The sequence below is a fragment of the Mustela lutreola genome, chromosome 1, assembly GCF_030435805.1.
Source record: "Mustela lutreola isolate mMusLut2 chromosome 1, mMusLut2.pri, whole genome shotgun sequence".
NCBI lineage: Eukaryota > Metazoa > Chordata > Mammalia > Carnivora > Mustelidae > Mustela > Mustela lutreola.
In genome coordinates, this window is record NC_081290.1 from 206368568 (window position 1) to 206387351 (window position 18784).

Consider the following 18784-nt stretch of genomic DNA (forward strand, 5'->3'; position numbering starts at 1 on the left):
ACACTGAATGGGAAGAGCAAGTAGGATTGTACTGCAAAAATTCAAGTCACTTTTGGACCATTTAAGAAGTTCTAATATGTTTGTAAATTCAACTACTAGACCTATAAATGAGAAAATTCAAAATCTCCAAAGAACTTTCATTACATAAGAACAAAACGTGGTCCTGCTAGGAGAAACACACACATACACACAAAGAGTGGCATTCACATTTAAAAAAAAAGAAAAAGGTCTACTGAGAAACTCACATTACAAAATGTGGAGTAGCAGACCCAAAAGGAAGCGGGGAAATCCAAGGTTAGGAAGGGAAGAGCTTGTCCTCTCTACAGTTGTAACAAGATACCTGGTGAACGTTTCACCATTTTCTCAGTGGAGTTTACTTTTTCATCCAGCATTTCAAGCACACAATTGACCTGCCCAGTCAACCTGTCAAAAGGGCTCTCTCTCTAGCACTTTTGCGCTCCTTTTCTTTTTTCTTTCCTGGCCATCTCTCCTTTGACATAAATGCTCATTTCTTCCATTTCTACATATTCAAGTTACAACCACTTTTAGTATCCAACTCATACAAGCCTCATTCACAAGTCCCTTCCATCAATTCTTTCTCCTTTTTGTAAAAGGCGAAAGATTTATACGATCTGAAGAGAAACCAGAGTATTCCCTTTTGAATACTCATAGAGCTTTATACATGGGTTTCTCATGGTGTTCATGTCTGACACTGTAGCAGAGAAATTTATGTATACACCCTATCCTCCTTCAAACTGAGTATTTGAGAGAGTGCTCAATAAATATTTAATGAAAAAGTGAAATTCTTCCTCTTATTACACTGGGCACCACTATCCCTCACAGATATTCCATTTGTTTAAAAACAAACAAACGAACAAACAAAAAACAAATATCCTTGATACCAGGGACAATTCCACACAAATAGTTTAACTCAATCACAATGTGCACAAATACTGGGGGGCAACCGATTGCATTTTAGTATAGTACACAAGACTGATTCACTTTTTTCTTGTGCTAGGGGGGCTTAAAATTCTTTGTTATGCATAGAAGAAACTGGGTAAGGATGAAGAGAACACAGCTGCAGTGATAACACTAGTATCTTTGTTTTCCGTTGAGTGTTTGATGGCATTTTTGGAAACGTTAATTCAGTGCCAACACGTCAGCATTCCTGGCAATACAAAAATCATTCCCAGAGCACTTCCTGGACTCTTATTCAAACCCTAGTGCTTCACACCATCAGGCCAGCAAAAAAGATCTACTCAAAGATTCCAGTGATGTAGAAAACAAAAACACACTTAGATCTAGCATAAAATTAAAGAGCTGAGTAGGCCACAAGAAGGACAACTATAATATAGGGAAGAATGTTCTTAAAAACAAAGAGCATTTCTCCTTGAAATTCACATCTGTCCCAAAAGCCGTGATATACTCCTCATGGAAGCCAAGTCTCATTTGGACTTACTCATTTAACAACACACAGCTACGCTTATTCTTTGAGTTGTATGTTCCGGATATCAAGCTAAAAATTTGCTCTGAAACAAATGCTGCAGACAAAAGAAAAATACCCATGAGTCTTTATTAAATGTTATATGTGATTCCTGTCTCATTGTCACAGCATGTTTCAAAAAGGGAGACTCCACTATAGTGTTACATATTCTGTAAATCCAGTTAATGGTCTTTGGACTAGGTAATCATTTAAAATGAAGTCATATATATGTATGTATATACGTGTGATGTTTGGATGCATGTGAGTATATGTATTATTAAATTTAAAAAGGAGATCATATAAAATAGCAAATTATTCCCCAAACCCAATTTTAGCTGGCAAAAGTATAAGGTAAGTTCTGGATCTGCAGTCAATCTGCTTTTCAAATGACACAACATTTACTCTAAGCACAGTGGCCATATTATATCTTAAGCTACTAAGATTAGCAACAATGGCTATGCCACACCCTCACTTTACACAGTAAAGTAAGGAATGGGAGGGAAACTCCGAGTGTCAATTTTACTCCAAATCTGTATATAGCCAAAAAAAAAAGTCAAATAATTATAAAAACTATAGCTCTACCATATAGTTCCAAATATAAAAATAAAAAACATGAAATTATACATAATTGTTAAAAGAAAGCCAAACCAATCCCTTCCAATGACTACAAGAGGGTACCAAAGATGAAGAACAGAATCTACCACAACATTTAGAAAATCACAAACACAAATTCTCAAAATGTTATCTAATTGCACTTTTTTCTATAGACCACTGCAAAGTTTTGTTTAAACAATGTCAGCAATGTTTATTTTTAATGTTGCCATGATATAAATTATTAAAAATAAAAAGTTTGAAAAATATTATATTTCTTTTTTAAAAACCAGAGCACATGGGGCACTTAGGTGTCTTAGTCAGTTAAGCATCCAACTTTTGATTTCAATTCGGGTAATCATCTCAGGGTGTGAGATCAAGCCCTGCTTCCGGCTCCACAAGGGCATGGAGCCTGCTTAAGATTCTCTCTCTCCCTCTGCTCCCCACCCTGCTCTCATTCTTTCTCTAAAAAAAAAAAGAAAAAGAAAAAGAAAACAAAAACCACGTATTTGGTTTAGGATTTATACATCAAATTTTAAGACTATTTCAATGTTATAATTATCAACCAAGATACTGTGAAATTTCCCATGCAACTAATTATGTCATGGTATTAGTACACCTATTAGGTAATAAGCAGTTTGCGTATATTATGAAAAAATCCTTCAAGTGAATGCAGAGCAATAGAAATAATAATGGAAAAAATAGGGGTGCCTGGGTGGCTCAGTGGATTAAACCTCTGCCTTTGGCTCAGGTCATGATCTCAGGGTCCTTGGATTGAGCCCCACATCGGACTCTCTGCTCAGCAGGAGCCTGCTCCCCCCATTCTCTCTGCCTGCCTCTCTGCCTACTTGTGATCTCTGTCTGTCAAATAAATAAATAAATAAATAAAATCTTTTTTAAAAAATAGAAAGAATTATAATTAAAACGAATAGCTAAATTCCTTATTCAAAAGTACGTAGACTTCTTATAACTGGCATTGTGCTAGGTATTGAGAGGATAAGTTATAGCACTGAATACCAATCCTGGCTAGACATCTTCTTCTGATGGTTGGATTTACTCACTGATTAGAATGGCAGTCCAGGGCGACATCATCATCTCTAAGTCCCAAAGTGCCAGATGCTAGGATATTATGACCACATGCTGCATGGTTATAGGAAACTTAGCAGTTAGGAAATTCCTAAGGCCCAGGAGATTCCTGGTAACCAGAAACCAAGGTTATTGAGAATCTTAGTATACCTCACACAGCAATGTCCCTCCTGTGTTAAGGCTATCCAACCATTCCCAGTCTCCTGAAACACTGTCCACCAAGTCCTTCCTCCTCAATATGCTGAAACATAGACATTCCAAAAGGTCTCCCTTCTGGGCAGCTGTCACACTATAATTCACCACATCTTCCTCATTTCCAATTACCCCACCACTACCACTACCACGTGATTAAACTCATAAGGACCAAGGGTTTCATATTGGCCTTTATGAATAATGTCTACAAACTGGAATAATTAAAAAAAACAGAAATAGATATGAAGGATATGAAGGTATAAGACACAGAAGAGGAAGGTCCAAGGGTAACAAGCATATGAAGAATTGTTAAAACTCATTAGTAATTAAGAAAAAAGCAAATTAAAATATTGGGATATCACATTGTCTCAGATATTGACAAGAATTAGAAGGTTAATTAATGCTACATGTGTATGTACACTGAGTATATATGAAGATACAGGAGCCTTTATAGATTACTGGCAGAATAGTATGGTGGTGCAGACTTTTTCTAAAGAGAGATGTTGCACTACTAAGTGGCCCTAAGAACACAAAAAGTTCATAAACACAAACGAGGATATGCTTCTGTGGGGACAGGAAGATAGCTAGTATATTCATTAATGGACATAAAATGGACTTGATTCAAACCATGAAGTACTTGGCAAAAATCAGAAGAAAATATTAAGGGGTACCTGGGTGGTTCAGTGCTTAAGCAAGCATCTGCCTTCAGCTCAGGTCATGATCCCAGGGTCCTGGGACTGAGCCTCACATCTGGCTCCCCGCTCAGGGGGAAGCCTGTTTCTCCCTCTCCTACTCCCCCTGCTTGTGTTCCCTCTCTCACCATGTCTCTCTGTGTCAAATAAATAAATAAAATCTTAAAAAAAAAAAAAAAAAAAAGAAGTAAATATTAAATGTTGTTGGATCTTAAAACATAATTCTGAGTTTAAGAACACAAAACAGGTAAGTAACACTAATTCATTTACATAAATTAAAAAGCCATGCATACAAAATGGTAACAATTTTACAAAAACACAAAAAAACAAAAATACACATATTAAACTTATAGGAATGGTTATTGGGTAAGGAAGAAAATAAGAATGAGGTATGAGTAAATGAATAAAACAAGAGAGGGCTGTGAACTAAAGGAAAATAGATAAAAAAAGGAAATTAATCAGGAAACCCAACATCTGACTGACAGAATTACTGAAAACAAAAGTGTCAGGAGAAAATTACCTAAAAAATAATAGATGAAAATTTCTGAAACTAAGAAAAAATTTTTCCATATTAAAATGTCACAGTATGTACAAAGCACAATAAATGAGAAAATGCCCATAAGACATATCATCATAAAATATTATAAACCCATGGATTAAAAAAAACCCTAAAAACAGAAGTCAAATAAAAATTATCAGAAATCAGAATAATGAATCCACAACATCATCACAGGAAATTAAAAAACAAAAGGGCAATGCATTCAAAATTCTGAGGAATAATTAATTCTAATCTAGATTTACTATATCCACTTGAAATGGCACTCTAGATTTAAAGGTAGAATAAAAATATTTACAAACATATTAAAAAATATTATACATGTACCATTTCTCAAAAAGATAGTGAGAGATGTGCTACAGTAAAATGAAGGAATAAACCAAAAACCAAAACATAGAATCTAGGAAAACAGTTCAAAAGGGCAGAATGAATTCCCAGAATTAAAATAATATGAACTTCCATGAAAACAGATGAACTAGTAAACCTATGAAAGTAGCCAGTTAAAATGAGAGTTTCAGGAGGAATGACTCTTTAAAAAAAAATAAATAAAACAAATGTATCTAATATGTTCAAACATACTAAGATATGTTTTGTAATTATGTTTATGCTTTTGAGAAAAGAGAATTTTATGCTGATTTTACGAGCAAGCCAATTATTAACTCTAAGGAAAAAAACATGCAAGAAACAAAATGTAATCATAGAACTTGGTATGGCTTACCTATGAACAATAATTTCAGTATTATATAAACACTGACCACAAGTTTTAAAAAATTTGACTATATATTTGGAGGACGGCAGGAGCAGAAATATATATGGAGTAGCAGTGGTTGTAATGCTGTAAAAGTGTGTAATATTCATATTCCATTGTAGGTAAATTAACCTAATAATGTCTAAAATTAAAGCAAAATATACTAGTTTATTATTAAGGAAAATGGAAATTAATGTAAAATAAATAGTTTAAAGAATTAAAAGTGCTCGACTTTGTGGAACAGAACTTCAGAGCAGAGAGATGGGGTAGGAAGCTGATGTATTTTATAATTTATCAACCTTCACACATTACTAAATTTTTAAAAAAACTTTGTATACATTCAATAAAAATTAAATTCAATCTAAAAATAGGAGGAAAATAGGGAACTAACTTGCAGAGTGGGAATATATAGAATATATATATGAAGAGGTACAGAAATATAAATGTTAAAAGGGTACTAAGAAAGGGATAGAAATTAGAATACAGGGGGGAGAAAATTTTCTATGGGTATGCTAAACCTTGCTCACAAATTAGTTTTTTTATGAATTCATTAATTTGAGCCTTTATGAAATCCCCATTTTGCAACTGGTACTGCTACTCAGGCTGACTAAAGCTGAGAAGAAAACTGAAAAAAGGGACCCATCTTTCTTAAGTGAATGCAAAGTGGTAGTTTGAATACCAGAGCTCCACATGCAAACCCTACAAGGTAAAAGTAAATATCCTCATTTCACAAACATGAAAACATTATCAGAGAAGAAAAGCAATCTGAATGAGATCACAGAGTTTATAATGGACAGAGTGAATAACTAACTGAAATCAGTCACCTAGTTCCAAAGCCCATGTTATTTACACAGTGAAATGCAGCCTGGAGAAGCCTGAAAATGCAGACTATAGCACTTCATTTTAACTCCCTTCTCCCTAAGAAAAAGGCCAGGGTGGGGCAGGGAGGCGGGTGTCTGAGGAAAGAGGCAGAGGAGATTAAGAGAGTAGAGAAAGACTTCTGCTTCTGATCCAGGGTATAAGGAGCTCAGCTGCTGCTGTCCTGTTCTAAGAAGTAAAAAAGCTGAACGAACTGAAAGATTAATAAATCTTCTTAGATGTTTCAGAGTAATAAGGTCACAGGACAAACCACTGCCCCCAAATTTAGAGGTCCAGCTAGGCAGATACAGAGAATCATAATTTACTGGAGCAGAAATCCCCCTGGAAATCTATACTGGGGTAGAAAAACATGAACTGTTGGGGCGCCTGGGTGGCTCAGTGGGTTAAGCCGCTGCCTTCAGCTCAGGTCATGATCTCAGGGTCCTGGGATCGAGTCCCATATCGGGCTCTCTGCTCAGCAGGGAGCCTGCTTCCTCCTCTCTCTCTCTCTGCCTGCTTCTCTGCCTACTTGTGATCTCTCTCTGTCAAATAAATAAATAAAATATTAAAAAAAAAAAAAAAAAAAAAAAAAAAGAAAAACATGAACTGTAATTAATTAGAGAATTGCTGGAAGCTCAATATGTAAGTCTAGAGGTAAAAATTCCAGGGGGCCCACTCATACAGCTCCCCCCACCCAACCTCCCCATACACAATTTTGTTAGTTTTATACTAGGAGCTCAAAGAAATTCAAGAATAGAGAAAAATCCCCTCCTGCTGCCTACAGTATATACAGAGAAATAACCATTTTAAAATATGCCAGAGCATTCTGTTCTTCTTGGGAGAAACTATTTTACCAGTTTCTACTTATTGGTTTTTTTTTTTTCTTTTAGAATTTTTTATTTTTTTATTTATTCATATGAAAGAAAGTGAGCATGTGTGAGTCAAAGCAGGAGCAGGAGAGAGGGTCAGAGAGAGAGGGAGAAGCAGGCTCCCCACTGAGCAAGGACCCCCCCCCCCCCCCCCGAGCCAAGGCAGCTGCTTAACTGACTGAATCACCCAGACACCCCCATACTAGCATTAAAGACCTGCGAGAAGGCAAATGTCTAATCCCAACACCCTCTAGCCATTCTATCTCATCTAAGGCAGAGAAGAAAGGAGCTGCTAAAAGGCAAAATAGGGTGTGAAGGGCAAAACAAGTATCAGAAATAGAGTCAGATATGTTGGCAAAAATGTTAGCATTCAATAGACCAAAAGGGTTTTTTTGTTTTGTTTTGTTTTTGTTTTTTTATTTTTAATTTGAGCTAAGGGCTCAAAAGGAAAAGTAGATAACATGCAGGAACAGATGAGTAATAAATAGAGATGGAAATTCTAGAAGAAATTACAAATGCTTGATATAAAAAACACTGTTACAGAAATGAAGAATGTCTTCGGAAGTAAACTGGACATGGCTGAGCAAAGAAACTTAAGAATGTTTATTAATAGAAATTTTAAATGTTAAATGTTTATAAATAGAAACTTCTAAAGCAGAGAAAAAAAAAATCCAAGGACAAACAAAAACCAGAACATCTAAGAATTGTGGGACAACTACAAAAAGAAACAGAAGAAATAAGCAATAGCTAAAGCAATAATGACTGAGAATCTTCTCTAATTAACATCAGATATCAAACCACAGATCTAGAAAGTTCAGAACCAGGTAGGTGAAGCACCCAAGAAAACTATACCTACACATTACACATTCAAGCTGCAGAAAATCAAAGATAAAGAAAAAAATCTTGAAAGAAACCAGAGGAAAAACACCTTATCTAGAGGAACAGAGATGGGAATTTCAACCATCTTCTCCTCAGAAAGTATGCAAGTTAAAAAAAAAAAAAAATAGAATGAAATGAAACATTTAAAGTACAGGAGGAAAATATCCCAACCAATCTAGTTTTCTACAACCTCTGAAATTCTCCTTCAAAAGTTCAGGCAAAATAAAGATTTTCTCACACTGAGGAAAATTTGTTGCCAGTAGACACACCTTGTAAGAAATGTTAAAAGTTCTTCAGGAAGAAGTAAAATGATATAGTCAAAAACTGGGACACATACAAAGAAAGAGCATCACAGAAAGAAGGTAAAATAAAAATTTATTTTTCTTATTCTCAGCTGAGTTTACATAATAACAGCTTCTTCAAAGTAATAGGATCAACTATGTATTCAATTCTGTATGCATACAGAATGTTTGTCTATGTATAACTGAAATGAAGGACAGCAATGGTACAGGGACTGAAGGAAGGAATTAGCAGTATTTTGCTATTATAAGGTATTTGCACTATCTATGAAGCAGTATAGCATTATTTGAAAGTGGATTTGGATTGGTTATAAATATATATTGAAAATTCTAAAGCAACCAGTAAAAAAAGTTTTAAAGAAAGTATAACTGATATGATAAGAAAGGAAAGAAAATGAAATACTATAAAACACTCAAATAAAACAAAAAAGACAGAAAAAGAGTAGGAGACAAAAATATAAACAAAGAATAACAGCAACAAATGGAAGATAACAAACATGGTAGATACTAATGCAACTATATCAACAATCACTTTAAGCATCAATGGGCTAAAGGCACAGATTAAAACAGATTGTCACAGAGGATCAAAAAATGACTCAATTATATATTGTTTATAAGAAGCCAACTTTAAATATAAAAACATATACATTCAAAGTATAGGAATAGAGAAAGATATACCCTGCTAACACTAATAAAAAAATAGCAAGATTAGCTATATTAATTTCAGAAAAAGCAGACTTGAAAGCAAAAAAATAAAAAAATAAAAAAAAAAATAAATCAGGGATAAGGAGGAGGATTACATAATGATAAAGAAGCCAGTTCTTCCAAAAGACATTAATTCTTAATGTGTATGCACTGAACAGCAAAGCATCAAAGTATGAGAGAATAATAGAGCTGCAAGAAAAATAGGTGAATCCACTATCATACTTGGAGACTTCCACAGCCATCTATTAGAAATGGCCAGGTTCAGCAAGCAGAAAAATCAGTGAGACCGTGAAACTCTACGGTACCACCGGCCGACTGGACATAATAGACATCTATAGAGCACTTCATTCAACAACAGCAGAATACATTCTTCTCAAGCTCACATGGAACATTTCTCAAGACAGGCTACATGCTGGGCTATAAAACACATCTCAGCAAATTTAAGAGAATAGAAATCATAAAATGCTTGTTCTCAGACTACAGTGGAATTAAACTAGAAATCAATGACAGATAGCTGGGAGAAAAATTACAGAATACTTAGAGATTAAACAATACATTCCTAAATGATACATGGCTAAAAGAAATCTCAAAGGAGATTTTAAGATAATTTGAACTAAATGAAAACACAACTTACTGAAACTTGTGGGATGCAAGTTTAGAGGGAAATTAAAGCACTAAGAAACAGTAAAGGGAACAAATGGATGAAACAGGGACAAAGAGAAGAGAGGATGAAAGACAAGAAGAAGCAGACAAGGTACTAATGTTACTTTAGACCTTGGGAGAGGGAGAATACTATTTAAAGTTTTTTGTGGTTTTCCATTGTTGATCTTCTCTGACAATGGGAAGGCAGGGAAGATTGGAATCAGGAGGATGGATAATGTTGGGTGTATCTATAATGTAATGGGGTCTGGTATGACACTATGGGTAAACCTAAGGTTACACATGTGTTGGAGAGGATGTGGAGAAAGGGGAACCCTCTTACACTGTTGGTGGGAATGCAAGTTGGTGCAGAAACTTTGGAGAACAGTGTGGAGATTCCTTAAGAAATTAAAAATAGAGCTTTCCTATGACCCTGCAATTGCACTACTGGGTATTTACCCCAAAGATACAGATGTAGTGAAAACAGATACAGATCTGTACCCCAATATTTATAGCAGCAATGGCCACAGTCGCCAAACTGTGGAAAGAACCAAGATGCCCTTCAACGGACGAATGGATAAGGAAGATGTGGTCCATATACACTATGGAGTATTATGCCTCTATCAGAAAGGATGAATACTGAACTTTTGTAGCAACATGGACAGGACTGGAAGAGATGATGCTGAGTGAAATAAGTCAAGCAGAGAGAGTCAATTATCATATGGTTTCACTTATTTGTGGAGCATAACAAAAAACATGGAGGACATGGGGAGATGGAGAGAAGGGAGCTGAGGGAAATTGGAAGGGGAGGTGAACCATGACAGACTGAAAAATAATCTGAGGGCTTTGAAGGGGCGGGGGGTAGGAGGTTGGGGGAACCAGGTGGTGGGTATTGGGGAGGGCACGTATTGCACGGAGCACTGGGTGTGGTGCGATAATAATGAATACTGTTACACTGAAAATAAATTAAAACAAAAAACAAAAAACCCTAAGTTTACACAACTCTGCATACAAGGCAGGATATCTGGAAAATTACATTCGATAAATTTAGGGATTTCCTAATTAAAAGTAACCCAAATCTTTTCTTCATGCCAGCACTGAAATGTCTCTGTTTTTCTTGGATGACAAAGGACTTAAAGAAAAATCTAAGTCACAAATTCAAAAAGCTCTGAAAATATGGAAGGAAAAACAAATGTGGAGAGATAAGACTATGACCAAAACTGCTTATAACAAACACTGCATCCAACCGAAAAAGGAGTTGAAAGCCATAACAAGTAGAAATTAATTAATATTAGGGGTGCCTGGGTGGCTCAGTGGGTTAGGGCTTCTGCCTTCAGCTCAGGTCATAATCCCAGGGTCCTGGGATCGAGCCCCGCATCAGGCTCTCTGCTTGGCGGAGAGCCTGCTTCCTCCTCTCTCTCTCCCTGCCTCTCTGCCTACTTGTGATCTCTCTCTGTCAAATAAATAAATAAAATCTTAAAAAAAAAAGAAATTAATTAATATTAACATAATACTTTTTTAGTCCAAAATTCCTAGAAAACCAAGCCTGAGACACAGCTTGCCTGCTATAAGCTTGCATGCAATTTTTAGTAAACAAAAGTGAGGGCAACAGGAAAGATAGACATTGAAGGAGGATGGAAAATATAAGTGTTTATTACTCAACTAACCACAAAAGCAGGAGGAAACACAGCCAGATGCTTAGGTAATATGGCACACCTCTACTCAGGATTTACAAAACCAACACAACACCTCAGGACATTTCTAAGCAAGATTTATCTGCCAGTTCCATTCTATACTTGACCCAAATGCACTCCACTACAACAACACCTCTGCTGCACATCAGACTAAGTTTTTGTTAATGAATATAACCATAAGCATTTGGTGGCAGCTTCTAGAAGACTTCCAACACTACTCAGAGCTCCTGTTCCTTCAACCTTTCCTCCCCCAGGGGGAAAATCATGGTCAAACCTGCACTGTAAAATGACCTCCCTGCTCACCTCCTCTGCTCTTCTTCCTTGACTTTTACCCTTGGGATAACCTCTTCTTGTTTTTTTTTTTTTTTAAGGCAAAAAAAAGGCACTTTTTTGTGCCTTTTTTTTTCTAAAATAAAAAGATTTTATTTATTTTTCTGATAGAGAGCATGCATAAAGGGGGAAAGGTAGAGGCAGAGGGAGGGGAGAGCAGGCTCCCTGCTCAGGGGATCCCAGGACACTGGGATCATGACCTGAGCCAAAGGTAGGTGCTTAACAGACTAAGTCACCCAGGTGCCCCAAGAGTAGTGCTTTTAAAAGGATAGTTCCAGGAGAAAACTGAACTATAAGATCTAATTTGCATAAGCAGACTGAAGGGCTCCCCACTATAAAGATGAGAGAGAAACAAAGAGATGGAGACAGACATTGGTTTTGATTGACTGATTCAACCCAACATATTAACAGTGTTGAGGCTGAAGAGTCCTGGACTAAACTATAAGCTAATGTGGTACCTCCCACATAAAAAAAAATAGTCCATTGTGTAAATGAATGAATGAATGACTTATGATCAGCCAATTCTGTGAAACTATGACTGTCAGTCATAGCTATCCCCTGGGTTTTATTACTAGTTGTACTATCCTAAACACTTGACCACTCAGGGATCTTAGTCACCTTATCTGCCACATATAAAAGATTTGGGATTCCACAACTTCAGATCAAACATTCTGGAAGCAAATACAGCATAAAGAAGTAGTTGATGACTTGAAGCCCAAACCAGATGATTCTCTGGAGTTGCAGTATGTAAGCTTTTCCCAACACAGCCACCATAAGAAATACTTTGGAAGGTTCGTATTGAGCTACCCAGTTGCCCCTCTAAATGCAGTCACTGGTGGTATGGCCTTGGCTACTGGCAAACAATCCCGACTGCACCAAGATAAACATTAACAATTAGGAAGGTGGAGATTGTAAGAAATACCTACTCTGGCACTTTGGTCAGTGCTCTCTTGTCTGCTCATTTGCCTTATTAAGCTTGGGGTTTTTTACTTCATGGGCAAAAATCCCTTTTTCAAAATTCCATATTAACTGATGAGAACAGTGAAAAGCTTAAAGGAAAGAGAGAATTCTCAGAAGGCTGCTGCTTCTAAAGATTGTCAGTCTGGATGGTAGTGCTACCACTTGGCGCTTTCAAGTCTCACGGTTTAAGCCACAGACTTAAGAACAAAGCACAATTTTCATTCACAAAAAATACATTTTTAAAAATATTTTACTTTACAATTTCAGCATTCAGTGCTATTTGTGCCTGAAGTTTAATTAGCTACATATCATGTTCTTTATAATCAAGAAGTCCCTTTGTTATATAAAAAATAATAAGAACACTTGGGAAATGCAGTCTATATAGTCTAGAGTCACTATCTTGTCTCATGTGAAGTTACCAACACTAGTATTCCTACAACTCACTCAAGTCTAGACTATGTTACTAATTATGCCAAATAAGCAAGGGCCGGTCACACCTAATTTTCTTAAACTGAAATATACTGAAAGACTATTTGGTAGAATACATTCAGACACTTCTTCAAAATATAAAAGTAGAAATATGGATGACTGAAAAGTCTTTATTTTCACTGAAATACAACCATCCTAAAATTCAAAACTGTCACTTTTAAACAAGGATTAATTCTTATATTAACAAAAATACCAGAGGAAAAAAAAAAACAGACTTTGGTTAATAAAATGTGCACTTAACTCCTCACAATGAAGTTACTCATTATTTTCCAAGAAATAGTTAACAAGTGCTTTTAATGACAATCTTAATCCAGTTGTTTTCTTTTTTTTAAGATTTTATTTATTTATCTGACACAGAGAGTCACAGTCAGAGAGGGAACACAAGCGGGGGGGGGGGGGGGAGTGGGAGAGGGAGGAGCAGGCTTCCCGTTGAGCAGGGAGCCTAGGGCTCTATCCCAGGACCCCAGGATCAGGACCCGAGCCAAAAACTGACGCCTAATGACTGAGCTACCCAGTTGCCCCTCTAAATGCAGTTTTAAGATTCAAACAATTAAGTTGTGAAAATGAACAATGGGGAAGGCTAAAATAAATTTTTCCATCAACTGTGCACAGTGCTTAATTTAAGAAATACAGTTATGCTTTACTAGGAAATTTATGAAGTACAATTAGCGAAAGTAATTATTTTGGGGGGGGGTGGTCAGAGGAAGAGAGAGAATTTTAAGCAGCCTGTATTCCCAGCATAGTAGGGCTCCATCTTATAACCCTGAGATCATGACCTAAGTTGAAATCAAGATGCTTAACCCACTAAGCCATCCAGGCACTCCAGCAAAAGTAATTCTTAAAAGCTTAGTTCTGCAGTCACAAGAAATGCAAAATTAATAATTACCAATAATCTGTATTATTCTTTCTTCCAACCATTAAGAAACCAAACCGTAAAAATAAATATTTAGGTATTATGATTTTCATAGATTGAAATATATCTCCAAGGATGCCAATCACTCAATGGAAGATAAATTTTATATTAAAGGATATATTAATTTTCTTTTCAGTTAATTAAATGGAATTGAGTAACCATCTGTACTATTTGTCAATTGGTTTGATTCTCTGTTTTTCCTCACCTTATCTGTGTATGGACTGTTGGTCATTCCCTGTGGCCTATTTCAAATAAGTAAAAAGGAAAGTTTTAGTCCAACTTAATCTATTTTATATATCATTAACAATATTCTAAAGTTAATTCGAAAGTTCATTTTAATGCAAAGGCTAACAATAAAAGTTATTTGCTCTTTCCTATAGTCCAAATATTCTCTCTCCATATCATGTAGGCCAACTTCAATCACAGATTAGGAACATCTGAATGAAATTAATTTACAGTAATATAAAGATAAAATTTAAAACCCAAAGATTCCATTCCTTTAAACACACACACACACACACACACACACACACACACACACTCCTAAATGTTTCTCTAAAGAGCAGTGTTGTTTGAATAAGCATTCCGTCATTTATCATAAAATGATCTCTCAACTCTTCATGGAAATCATATTATTCAAATGTTCCTGGCATTGTAGCGAACCTCTGATGAGCACGAGGAGGGAAATTAAGGTGAAGGAAATAACTTACAAGTTCTTTTAGTTGCTTTTAAAATATAAATGTGTCGTATGGTAACCACCTGTTCTCCATCTCCAGTTGAAGAAATAGAAGGAAATGGGCTGAGTCTGAGCTATTTAGGTTAGTATAAGGAAGAATTTTTAAACTACTTAATATACCTGACTATGCTGGTAGACATGAGGTAATAACAATAAAATGTGAGCAAGTAAACCAGCTCTCTCTTCCCGAGAGCTTGGTCACAGATGATATACGGAAACCCAGAAATAAAATGTACCTCTAAGGTCTGACAAAAATCAATAGCTAACTCGACAAAATTTGACAATTATGATGACTGACTGAAAACTGACATACTAACACTTTCGTAGAAGCTGCTATAAGGTCTTCTTCATGAATTTCACATTCTTCATTTGGTTCTAGATAGATACCACCCATAGTTCATTTGTATTTACAAAGACGGCTTCTTTTTTTATCATGCTTTCTAGGCCTAAACACCAGATTTTGCAGTGTGAATTAGAGATAAGCCTACAGCACCACTTGTTTGAACTTGAACCAGTATTACTGACTAATTAGGAAATATAATACTCAAGAAGCAGACTGCTATTGGTTAAAATGTGATACAGATAAGGAACTACCAGTCAAATCATCTGTTTTCAGAACATCCTACTCCCAGGGCATAGATAGCTTGCCCCAATCGTGCTAGTTCCAAAATACGTACAGAGAAAGCCTTACCTTTCAAGGTACCTGACTGTCGCAACTCTCCCTGTGTCTCTGTCCATATTACATAAGGCTTTCACTTCAGGACATTTTACTATATATTTTTCCTTTTAGTGCTTTTCTCTGGGGATCATCTAAGAAAGGTTATCTTTCCCCACAAACATCCTAATTTATTCAATGATACTAAGTACTCAGGACACTAAGGCCCATATATGAATAAGATATACTGCCTATTCTTGAGGCCCTCGTAGTCTAGTGTAGGGAAGACACAAAGCAAAGCAAAGCAAAGCAAAACAAAACAAAACAAATACAGCAGTGATGACTAGCTCATGACCAATGTAAATTAAGACATGGGCTAAAACCAAAAAAGTAATTTGAGGGATAAATTATGGCTGCCAAACTCTTCTGTATATCCTAAGAAGTTTTAAACTCTAGACGCTATGTTTACTTTATTCAGAGATAATTTTTTCACTGGGACAGAGAAAGATCAGACTTATTTTATAAAGGGAGATTCCTCTGGCAGCAAAATAAAGGTAGCATTTAAGGGGAAAGTGTAAGTAAGAGATAATTGGGGTCTGAAATAAGACAATACAGGAATAAGTACAAAGATGCCAATTTAATAAATTTTTCATGACTTGGTGGCTATATAAACATGAGGGGTGATGTCAGGCATAAAAAATGACGAAGGTTTCTGGCTAGAAAAAAATTAGGCCATTTTTATGGTTACTCCATGAACTGAGATCAGGAAACCTGTCATTCTTTCAGACTCCTCCTTTTCCTTAAACATGTATTTCCAGGGAGCCTGAGTGGCTTAGTTGGTTAAGCATCTGCCTTCCGCTCAGGTCGTGATCCCAGGGTCCTGGGATCGAATCCTGCATCGGGCTCCATGGAGCCCACTTCTTCCTCTGCCTCTCTCTCTGTCTCTCATGAATAAATAAAATCTTTTTTTTTTTTTTTTTTAAGATTGTATTTATTTATTTGACGGCGATCACAAGTAGGCAGAGATGCAGGCGGGGGTGTGGGCAGGGGAGTGGGGGAAGCAGGCTCCCTGCTGAGCAAAGAGCTCAATGCAGCTTCATGCCAGGACCCTGGAATCATGACCTGAGCCTAAGGGAGGGCTTTAACCCACTGAGCCACCCAGGTGCCCCATACATAAAATCTTAAAAAAAAAAAAAAAAATCTACATCCATTGGTCCTATCTATGATTTTTGCCTCCAAAATACAGAAGTAGAATAAAGTTTTAAAATATATTTCATGTGGTGTTATATGCAATTAATGAATTGTTGAACAGTACATCAAAAACTAATGATGTATTATGTATCAGTTAATTGAACATAATAAAAAAAGAAAAACACTAATTCAAGAAGAAAAAAATAAAATATATTTCAAAATTAATGCAATAATTTTGGACTTTGAGGTCTTCCAGATAAACTAATTAATACCTATCTGGTCTTCATTGCAGGTGTTGGTCCTTCTGTTATCCATACTTTAGCTAGAATAATTAATCTAGAACACAGTTCTTTCTAGCATGTACCTCTAGGTAAACCCTTCCCCAAAGCTAAAGAACAAAGTCTAAACCTCTTAGCAAAGCAAACAAGGCCTTTCAGAATGCAGGACTTCTATCTGTCTTTGGTCTTATCTCCAACACTTCCAACTTTTGAAAAGCCCCCAAGGAGGAGGGCAGGATGCTAGTGGAGCCACCCATGTGCTTATTGGACTAAAATTTTTAGTCCTACCCTCTTGTCCTCACCACAACCTACAGGGAGGGGAAAGGGCCTAGAAACTAAATTAAACCACCAATGGCCAATGATTTAATCAACTGTGCCTATGTAATGAGGCCTCCATAAAACCACACAAAGAGATTTGGAAAGCTTGTACACTCGTTGAACACATGGAGGTGCTGGGAGAGTATGGAAGCTCCACAACCCCTTCCCATATCCCTTGCCCTATACATCTCTTCCATTTGGCTGTTCCTGAGTTAAATCCTTTTATAATAACCTAATGGTCTAATAAGTAAAATGTTTTTCTGAGTTCTGAGAGCTGCCTAGCAAATTAATCAAATCCAAGGCACGAGTCATGAGAAGCTCCAATCCATAGCCAATAGGTCATAAGTAAAGGTGACACTGGACTTGCAACTGGCATCTTTAGTTGGGGGTTGGGAGGTTGGGTGTATAGGATTGACTATTTAACCTATGGAATCTCACACTATTTTCCAGGTAGTATCAGAATGAAGTGCTTGATGGTATGTTAAAAAAAAAAAAAAAAAAAAGAGGCACCTGGGTGGCTCAGTGGGTTAAGCCTCTGCCTTTGGCTCAGGTCATGACCTCAGGGTCCTAGGATTGAACCCCCCGCATCGGGCTTTCTGCTCAGCAGGGAGCCTGCTTCTCCCTTTCTCTCTCTGCCTGCCTCTCTGCCTACTTGTGATCCCCGTCTATCAAATAAATAAATAAAATCTTTTTTTTAAAAAAATACATGTCAGTAGATTGCTATCTGTTCTCATTTGTCTCATGTGCCTTAGAAGAATCAGCTACCTGATTTCTTGTCATTAAAGATTCTATAAGACTCTATAGGAAATCAACTCAATGTAATATTACCAATACACTTGGTTCCCTAAACTCTCTGGCTGCAACTGAATTGATGAAATCAGAGGACCCAGTCTTTGGACTGTTTACCTTAATTTATGCCCTGTCAGGATTGAAGGGAAAATGGTTATTTTCCTCAAGCTAGTACCACAAGGCATAGCAGAGAGAAAAGAAGGGAGTCTTGGAGTCTGTCAGAATCCATATCCCAACTCCATTATTTAATAAATTCTGCCTCATATATAGACGAGGTTGTCTTTGCATGCTGCCAGATCTAATCTGGCAACTAGGTATCTGCCATATAGCCAGTGAGGAAGGAAATATTTTCTGAAACAAGCAACCTGTGCACCCATATCTCAGGCTCATGGTCATGGAAGACCAGAAAAGAAGAACTGGTTGGATTTGAATCTACAAGGACACTTACCCAAATGATATGCAATCCAAAAATATCCAATTTTTCACTGCTGTAGAGCTACCCAGGCTCTCTACCCACTTTGGCAATTCCAAGATTCACTGCTTTTAGCATTCATACTGGGGTGTGGGCTTCCAGTAGAATTCAGCTCTCTTTGTACCCTAAGAAAATTCCAAATCTCTACTGAATCCAGAAATTCCTTTGTCTGGTTATTAGTTCTCCAGAGAAATGCCCAAGAAGGATTTAAAAATATCCTGAAACATGAATGATAAATTTCCCTATAGCTAAGCCTTAACAGAAAAGAAATTGAGGGAGGTAGGGAGACAGAACCTGAGTTAAATAGCAGGAAAGTACTACAGCTTTTTTGTTTTACCAATGGAACTTTTATTTTTGTGACT

At 36.5% G+C, this 18784-nt stretch overlaps 1 protein-coding gene across 4 annotated transcripts in view; it reads right to left on the bottom strand.

Annotated features, from left to right (window-relative positions):
• Positions 1–18784, bottom strand: part of ARHGAP42 (Rho GTPase activating protein 42) — a 307644-nt gene that overhangs the window by 109687 nt on the left and 179173 nt on the right. The gene's annotated exons all lie outside the window — the stretch shown is intronic.